Genomic DNA, 6,693 nt, shown 5'->3' on the forward strand with positions numbered 1-6,693 from the left:
CTGTGTCAAAAACTCTGTGTGAGGACTTTCTTAGATTGTTTGTTAATAAGATCAGTGATATCAGATTGGGGATATCTCCCCCTGCTTTTGATCCTTCCATTCTCTCAGTTTGTACTGCTGAGTTCAGTCATTTCTTTTATACATCTTCAAGAAATAGTGGGTCAGTTAAAGCCATCAGGCTCCTCCATTGATGCTATTCCTCCGTATTTCCTGAAACAAGTTTTTGATGCAGTGGGTCCCTACTTTTTGACTATGATAAATCGATGTTTTGAAACTAGTACTGTACCTGATGTGTTAAAACATGCCACAGTTTATCCCTTGCTTAAGAGACCGAACTTAGACCCTACTGTTTTAGCCAATTTTAGACCTATTTCTAATCTGTCTTTATTACAAAGATCTTAGAGAAAATAGTTTTACAACTGCAGAGTTTTCTTGATGAAAATAAGATCTTTGAGGTTTTTCAATCAGGTTTTAGAAAACACCACTCGACAGAGGTTTTAAATTATATTTTACTAACAGGTGACACTGGGAACTTTGCTCTGCTTGTGCTTCTAGATTTGAGTGCTGCTTTCGATACTGTGGACCATGCTGTCCTTCTTGCTTGCTTGGAGCACTGTGCTGGTATAAAAAGAAATGCTCTTCAATGGTTTAAATCATATCTTTCTAATAGAAGTTTTAAAATTAACATTGGTGAACATTCATCTGAGGCAGCTCCTCTTTCGTGTGGTGTGCCCTAGGGATCTATCTTAGCTCCCATTCTTTTTTCATTACATATGCTCCCATTGGGTTCTATCTTTAGGAAGCATGGGCTGTCGTTCCATTGCTATGCAGATGATACTCAAATCTTCAGTATCTGCCCTTAAAAAAGAGTTCTGATGGTTTGGAAGCACTTATGACCTGTTTGTCTGATGTGAAGGCTTGGTTGTCTTTAAATTTTCTTAATTTTAATGAGAGTAAAACTGAAATAATAGTGTTTGGTCCGTCGGATTCTTTTAGTACACCCAAAATAAATCTCGGTGATTTATCCTCTTCTGTGTTGTTTTTGATGATGGTTTGAAATTTGACAAACAGATAAATACAGTGGTCAAATCATGTTCCTTTCAGCTTCAACTACTAGCAAAAATGAAACCTATTCTGTCTAGCAAAAAATTTGAAAAAGTAATTCATGCCTTTATTATATTTAGGCTGGATTAATGTAACTCACTGTATTTTGGGATTAGCCAGTCAGCTCTATCCCGCTTTCAGATAGTTCAAAATGCGGCTGCAAGTCTTTTAACTAGTACTAAAAAATGAGATCACATTGTGTCGGTTTTACGTTCTTTGCATTGGTTGCCTGTGCGATATCGAGTAAATTTCAAAATTCTTCTTTTAGTGTTTAAATCTTTAAATGGTTTGGCTCCTCCTTATCTTTCTGATTTACTGACTACATATCGTCCGGTTTTGTCTCTCCGGATATCCAACCAGAGATTGTTGTGCATCCCGAAATCGAAGCTGAAATGTAGGGGTGACCGTGACTTTTCAGTAGCTGCCCCCAGATTGTGGAATGCTCTGCCCTTCTATATTAGATATGCACCATCACTATCTGTTTTTAAATCTAAGCTAAAAACCTGTCTCTTTGATTTGGCATATAATCAATGAGGAAGTTTTATTGCACTGTATTTTAGTAATGATATTGTATTGTCTAAGTGTTCTGTTTTTTTTTACTGTGCATTACATTGGTCAACCCTGGTTGTGTTTAATGGTGCTATATAAATAAAATTGACATTGACTCAGTCGAGTCACTCTCCCTACACTCTCAAAATACTTTTAAATTTGTATATATCTAAATGTACATTTTATTGCAAAATATTCAAAGTTTCTATACTTATAATCAACAACTTTAAATTTGTGTTTTTTTTTCCCATTGTTTTTCCAATTTAACTAAATTATGTAATTCACAATGCTTCATGAGATAGTAGTACACTGTTTTGTATCTTTGTCCTTGTGTCTGATTTTTAAAAACTTGTTTGCTTCAAATCAAAGTTTGTAATGTTGTGGTTCACCTCAGTGCTAGTTGGTTTGTTTTGTGGTCTTTTATGAAGGATTTTATGAAATCCCTATAGAAAAAAAAAATAATAATGGGAAAAGTACTTCCGGAACCTAGACAGCTGAAAAAGTGTATATTGTAATAAGATATTTGGATTTTTGTTTAATTGTAGGGAATATAATTAAGTTAATTTCAGTCATGACAACACCCAGAAAGATTTAGCATGTTAATGTGGGTATGACATATTGATATTGGTCTTGGTGGACTAGATCTGCTATGCTGCTGCTGCTGAGCAAGTACGGAGACTTGCTACTGCTAGAACATACACAGACATACTGAGTTAAGCATGTGGACATCCTGCTGCCGCAGAGTTAGAAAAACACAAGACATGCTGCATCAAGCATGTATGACATGCTGTTGCACAATTACGGCCGTTTCACATCACAAACGTGAGCAAAGTGTATCTTTTGGTGCCCATTTTAACAGGTTAGAGCATTCACATCGGAAGCGTCAGCAGCACGTTGCATGTGCTGCAGTGTAGCGAGGGTTTCAGCTCCTACTCAATTTTTTCAGCGCAGCCCATGCTCAATTAAAGTGACAGCGCACTGTTGATGAACAACATGAATATAATTTGACACAAAAAAAGTACAAATTGCACAGAATAAGCATATATTTGTAGTCTAGTGCAGGCAACCTTTTTGACATGGAGTGCCACTTTTTATTTTCCTGGTCAATGGCTGTGCCAAAGTGCTGTAGTGACTCACCTCAGTCTGGGTGGTGGAGGACAGATCTCAGTTGTCTCTGTGTCTGAGACTGTTAATCCACGCATCTTATCACATGGCTTGTTGAGTGTGTTACTGTGGAGACATAGTGCATGTGGAGGCTTCACACTATTCTCTGTGGTATCCACGCACAACTCACCACACGCCACATTGAGAGTGAGAACCATGTTATTGCAACCATGAGCAGGTTACCCTCTACCCTCCCTAGCAACTGGGCCAGTATGGCTGGAGTCACTCAGCATGCCCTGGATTTGAACTTGTGACTCCAGGGGTGGCAGTCAGCATCTTTACTCGCTGAGCTACCCAGGCCCCCTGAAATTAATGCATTTTCAAACAAAAATGTATTGATGTGTACATGGCCTAATTTTAACTACTAGGTGTTTATAACCAACATACAAACTACTGCTAGAGAAAACAAGCATTTAGCTTTTGACACAAAACTGTATAATTTCTTTACCTTACTTCTTTCATGCATTTATTTGTATTGTTAATAAAAAAAAACTATCATATTTCATATTTGGTATTTTTTCCACTTTTACCTGCTGGTTTAACTGGTCTCTCAGCTTGGCCATATGCTGTGCACACCAGGACACTTTGTGTCCACCAGTCCATTTACTTCCTGACAAATCGGTTTGAGTGGGTCCTCAGCACAACTACGATAAACAGATATAGGCATACCCCAAGACTGTACTATTTCCTTTATTTTGTCTGTGTACACCATTGATTGCTGCTTGATTACTCAAGTTTGCAGATGACACCGGTCTCATTGGTCTTATTAAAATGTTTTTACATAAGGTAGCTTCAGAAAGAATCAAGGAACTGCACAGTTCATGTGTTAGAATCCTGTAAATTCATTCTCTCCAATAGGAAAGAAATATGAGCTCCATCACACAGAAAGCACACTGTTGGGCCTCATGTGTTCAGATAGAAGACAAAGGCAGGCCTAATAGTCATAAAAACATAACTCAAGCCCCCACCTTCTAAGTCGTAAATTTTACTGATAAAAATCGCACCAAAATCAAACAAAGGGAGTCCAAAACAGACTACAGATCCATGAAGCCTTGCCCTCTAAAGGATCGAGCTCTCAACTCCTATTGGATGAGGCACACAACAGAACATCCCTCAAACATGACATCATCAGGACTTCAAATAATTCTGAAATGCTTAAAGATTTCGCTTCCAGCGACTTAGTTCACTGAACACGGACGTCGTTTTTTGCTGCTCTCCGGTGCAACCTCGTGGCATAAGGAAGTAATGTCCGACTTGAAACTGTAGCCATACAATCTCCATCTCGCTGGACGAGTTGAGATTACTCTGTGTTCAACCGAACACTCTAACGGATCCGAAGGAGACCGCCGAGCAATTTGCATCTTCATCCGTTGGCCTACAGAAGTGAAGAGATTAAAGATTTCTCTTCCATCTTCAATCAAGTCGACATTTCTGAGTTCTCCGCCAGCCCGCCGAGAATCAACAGCCGTACCGCCCACCGACAGCGCGAGGAAACGGCCTCCCATCATCACCCGAGCCTCAAGGAACCGGGTCAAAGTTAAAGGACGGACGAAAACACATTCTACCTGTGTCCTCATGCGATTAAAGTAAGAGGTTACGTCTGGGCAGAGATAGAATATTACAGTGTGTTATTCTTGTGTTTCAAGGTTTTTGCTTGTATAGTTTATGGACCGCCATGTCCACTCATTATTAATACTCAGGGTATTAATTATCACATTTGTTTTGCTGTACTGTGGTCCAACCAAATTGGATTGTTGTGCATTTTCGCTATTGCGGGTGAGACAGAAACTGAGTTCATCCATTAGAGTCAAATAACGCTTTTATGAGCCCCGCTCGTAAAACCGCGTCTCTGAATGATGAACACGGCTGCTTTATCTCCAGCTATCGCGAAATCAGCTTTCGGGCTGTCACATAATAATCTCTCTCTCTCTCTCTCTCTCACTAACCACACTGACACACACACACACACTGTCACACACACACCTTATGTGTTATAGGATTATTTTATTTCCATATCTAATCATATCACTGTTTAGTTTGTAGTTGTAAGTCAGAAGTTTATTGACTGCATTGTATTAATTATTAATTGATATTACTGCATAAATAAACTTTGTTTATATTACAAAGAGAAGTGTTTTGGTTTGTTTTGCATACGCCTGTGTCATGCTGACGGGATGTCAGTGCTCGGATTCAAACCTTCATTCATTGTTTTTTTTCCCGAAAATCGATATTCTTCGGATGTCAATTTTCCTAAGAAAACAATCTAATATTGAGACTGTTTTAATATTCGGTTATTAGTCCCTGATTCCAGGGTGGTGCCCCGTCAATGTGAATCCTTATTGATATTCTATTGATTTTTGATAATTGATAATTATCTTTGATTGAATTTGAATGATCAATAAGCTAGTGTTAATTTTAATGTTTCATCGATGTTAACAATTAACAACTATCTTTGATAAGTGTTGATTTTAAAGGATTAAAAAAAGCTAACATTGATTCTCATCAATGTTCTATTGATTTTAATAATTAATAATTATCTTTGATAATTATTCATTATTGCTAATAACCAAACTTGCTCCTAAACGTAGCACACTACATTTACTGGAGTCCCATATGAGGTTTTAATGAGTTAGATACAATTAATTAATTTAAATATTGATTAATAACTACAGAAATAATTATTAATTATTTCTGATAGTAACACTGATCTAAACAACCAGTAAAGCCCTACATAATAATTGGTGCCCCGTGTGAGGCATCCTACGTACCAGTTCTGTCACAGTGTGTATGCATAAGAATCCAAAGTAATAACTTGAAATCCTTACTTCAAAGTTTGGTTCTGTTTGACAATTGACTTCTCACAACTTGCCAAACATAAGCCAGTGTGGTGTGAAAGTGCTCTTAAGAGTAAATCAGGGGTGGGTAAATTTACTATAGTCTGCTTAAAATCTGCTGTTGTTGTTATTTAACTCCTAACGCTTTCATCTAAACGTTACAGAGAGGTGCCAAGTCACTTCATTGACGTCCACCAAAGAGAGAACACAGTGAAATTTGCACATTACATAACAGTAGACCGTAAGCCACAGGTTGAAGCCTCTCAACTGTGCTTTTGTGCTAGCATTATATCAACTGTAAAACAACAAGCTGTCAGAGCCACTATCACAAGAATTTTTACGGCCCCAGTAAAATGAGTCACCAATCGCCCTGTGTGACACTGCAAGATGTAGTTGCTGCTGTCCTCCGTCTCTCCATAGAGGAGAGAAATAACCTTAATGGCTACAATGTTAGTCGTTGTGATGAAGCATTGCAGGAACTAGTTGATTATGTCAACAACCCGGTCGGGAAGCCAATGCGCACAATCCTGGACCTTGTGGGCCAAATGTTCCTTCTTCATCACCGCAAAACCCAACTGCAAACCGCCGAGCACCAGGCCCAGCTCGCACAGCTGCAGAGCAGCTATCAAGCAGTGCAGAAGGAAAATCTCAGCCTGCACCAAGAAATTAGGTGCACCCAAGCTGAGAAAGTCCAGGCACAGGAAAATAATGCCCGGATGCAGGAGGAAAATGAAGCCCTGCGCAGGCAGCTTCAAGCTGCCCAGTTAAAAGTAGAGTCAGATCAGATAAGTGCAGCTGAAACACACAGCACAACATCTGACATAGAAGAGGGCTCCCTTTTTAGCATTACGCGTAGAAATGTGCCCCTGAGAAACCCAGGAACACACGCTAGGAGCCGAGCTGCCCCTAGTGGTACAGTCTCTGACTTCGTCCTCCAAGACACCTTTCAAAATCCTCCAGCGGCCTGCTGGTTGGATGCAGGTGCCCCTCCTTATAGTTTCCCTCCTCAGTCAGTTTTCAGTCATGCCACCTTGCGTTTCAA

This window comes from Myxocyprinus asiaticus, chromosome 24, assembly GCF_019703515.2.
Source record: "Myxocyprinus asiaticus isolate MX2 ecotype Aquarium Trade chromosome 24, UBuf_Myxa_2, whole genome shotgun sequence".
Taxonomy (NCBI): domain Eukaryota; kingdom Metazoa; phylum Chordata; class Actinopteri; order Cypriniformes; family Catostomidae; genus Myxocyprinus; species Myxocyprinus asiaticus.